Source organism: Phoxinus phoxinus (assembly GCF_949152265.1).
Source record: "Phoxinus phoxinus genome assembly, chromosome: 21".
Taxonomy (NCBI): domain Eukaryota; kingdom Metazoa; phylum Chordata; class Actinopteri; order Cypriniformes; family Leuciscidae; genus Phoxinus; species Phoxinus phoxinus.
In genome coordinates this window covers 11380111-11383169 of record NC_136896.1, presented here as the reverse complement: position 1 = coordinate 11383169, position 3059 = coordinate 11380111, and positions in this window count along the sequence as shown.

Genomic DNA, 3059 nt, shown 5'->3' with positions numbered 1-3059 from the left:
GCCATCCCATGAATCTGATTTGGCTCATCTCACCACTTTAAACAGAACCATTGTTGGTGCATACTTTCCTGCTTCAGAGTTCAAATAAAGCAATTCATGACAAATGTTTTTTTAAAGCCCTTCATGTTTATGTCATAAAAAAGTAGGCCTAAATTGCTAATCTGGGAGCAGCAATTCACTATAAAAAAAAGAAAAGAAAGAAAAAAAGCTGCTGCCTTACATTTTTAAGTAATCATCTTGGATGTTAAAGTCCTTTCAACTTAAGTGACATTAAACTGACTTAAAAATGAGTTGGATATTGAATAACTTGCTTAACCTATTTTGATGAGTAGGCAAGGAGCAATGTAGGCTAATAACATATGAGGTCATCACTTATTGATCATGCAATTTTTACAGTGTTGTGTTGGCGAATACGAGGTGAACACTAATTAAACCTGTTCTGTTGATTTCACCATTTCCATTTAAACAAATAGCAAACTAGCTCGCTGATTCCAATAAGCATAGCACAGAGAACGAATAATTAAAACAAAAAAAATCAAAGGCTAGTGGGAGTGTATATTTTTCTATGAAGTGTAATAAAGTGACATTGGGTCAAGATTAATTTAACACAAGATTTCTTGAATACTAATGCGTCCAATGTGTTTTGGATGGAAGGATGTCGTTCTCTTCAGTCGAAATGTAGCATACCGGTATGTAAGAATCAAAGATTTAACACTTGGCGCCATCTTGTGGCAGAAAAAGGAAGTTACATGGTGTTAGAAACGATTTTCACTCAGTAATTGCTGGTAAATTTCACTGCGTGAAATTTTGAAGTGCATTTTGAAAATTACATTTGATTTTTTTTTTTTTATCAAGATACATTTTTGGTTAAAATCTATATGGATTTAACTCTTACACATTTGTGGTGTACATGACTTTTTCCAAATGTAAACTTTCAAATAAAATGAGGTAATAAACATGCTTAATACTAAATAATAATAAATGCTAAAAATAGTTGTAGATGGAGTATAGCATGTCACACTGCGTGTATTTATATGCTACTAAAGTGAAAAACAACACCTAAAATGTTTTACAGTTTGCAATTATTAAGATTAAATAAAGCCATCTCTGAAGTTGTTGTAACAGAGAGACATCAGAAGAAAGCTGGAGGCTGAATGAGGCAGATGGGAAGGGGCAATTTAGGGCTTGGGGGGCAGATGGGGTCCTTGCAAAGATAGCTGCCTACTTCCACATGGTGATTATAACAACATCTGAGCTTTTCCAGGAACTATTTTAAACATTATGCCTCTGCTAAATATGCTCTATCCCATCAATCCAATGCTAAGGCTTTTACCACTCATCAGTCATCATAAATGTTTTCTAAAATTTTACTCCATATTTTTGTGGTCAAAGAAATAATTGATTTGATGATTGGTGATTGAGACAACAGTAATTCACAAGATAATGAGATTTCAATCAGTTGTCTTCCTAGAAGATGAGCTGACATTTTTCATCTTTATGGTAGAAAGGCCAACCAACTGTGGATTGTACGTGTAATGGTTCTGTAGTGGAAAAGGTTGACTGACAATCACTGTGTTTACAGAAATTCTTGCACTCAGCTCACTCATAGCTCCAAAATGAACTCAATAAAGCTCAATAAATGTCGCTTGGATTTGTAAAGGTTATATTAGACTTATGCAATGCAGATGTTTGCATTAAGCAATTGTTTTGTTTATTTTTTGACAACTGCAAAGTTATACAATTAGCAGATTATGACACTTGTCATAAATGCCACAAATGGCAAAAAATCCCCCCCAATAAACAAGAAAAAGGTATGAACATGAAAGAAAATAAGTGAGTAGTAAATAACTCGGGTCAATTCCAGACATCACAATAATCCATTAACCAAAGGGTCATGGTAATGCCATGATTTAAAAGCGCATGGTAATAATTAGGCCGTGCTTATATGACGGACAGCCTGTCATCTGCAGCGCTGAGCCAGAATACTGATAAGAAGGTCCCGGGTAAATGAAAATGTTTAACTGCTCAGCAGGACTAGGGTCATTTTAATGCCACTGCTACCAAGCATATGAAAGAGTCTGCAGCTGTGAAAAAAAAAAATTAGACAGCTTTTCTTTGAAGTGTCCCATTATGCTGTGAAAGGTCCAGAGAGCCGTATGACTCAAATAGGAACGTCACTAAACAGCCAGGTACGAACTGAAATTAGTACCACTAGCTGGAAATCAAAAAAGTTGACACACACACACACACACACACACACACACACACACACACACACACACACACACACACACACACACAAACACACACACACACACACACACACACACACACACACACACACACACACACACACACACACACACACACACACACACACACACACACATCCTCAAAGCTACCTTGCACTGGAACCTATTCAAGTTAATTAAATTTGCTCAAGATCAATTGACCCTTCATTACAGTAGAATAGCAATTAGGATAACACCTTTATTTCCCATCATGCCTGTGGTTCTGTGAAATGTAAATCAAATTTTACATGCTATAGTGTTGAGACGCTTGCTCATAAGATGCATAAATTGATAAATTTATGCATAAGATGCATATATTGCGTACATGTGCAAGGGCAGTGCATAGTGTGTTGTTTCTAAATGTCTGTGCAAATGTCTCAGTTTCTTTGCATTTCCTATTTGCTTAATTATTTCTCCCTTGGAAAGCTGCACATAGGCTATGCCGTTTTATCTTGCAGCGGATGAATCACTCCTGGTATTTTTTCCTCGTGTCAGTTTGAGGCAGGAGACATTTCAGACATTATCTTTGGAAGAAGATCATGAAATAATCTCGTATGTCAAAATATTTTTCTGATCAAAATTATACTGTGAATTTTTAAAATTTCTCTTTTTTTAAGGAAAACCTTGCAATAAGAATAATAATCAGTGCTGAATTTTGATGAAATAGCCTCACTGACAGTAATCTGTTTAGTTTAATTGTGCACTTTTTCCATTTATTATAGGCCATATTTATCTGGGGGTTTTTTTAGTTCCCAATGTTTATTTTTT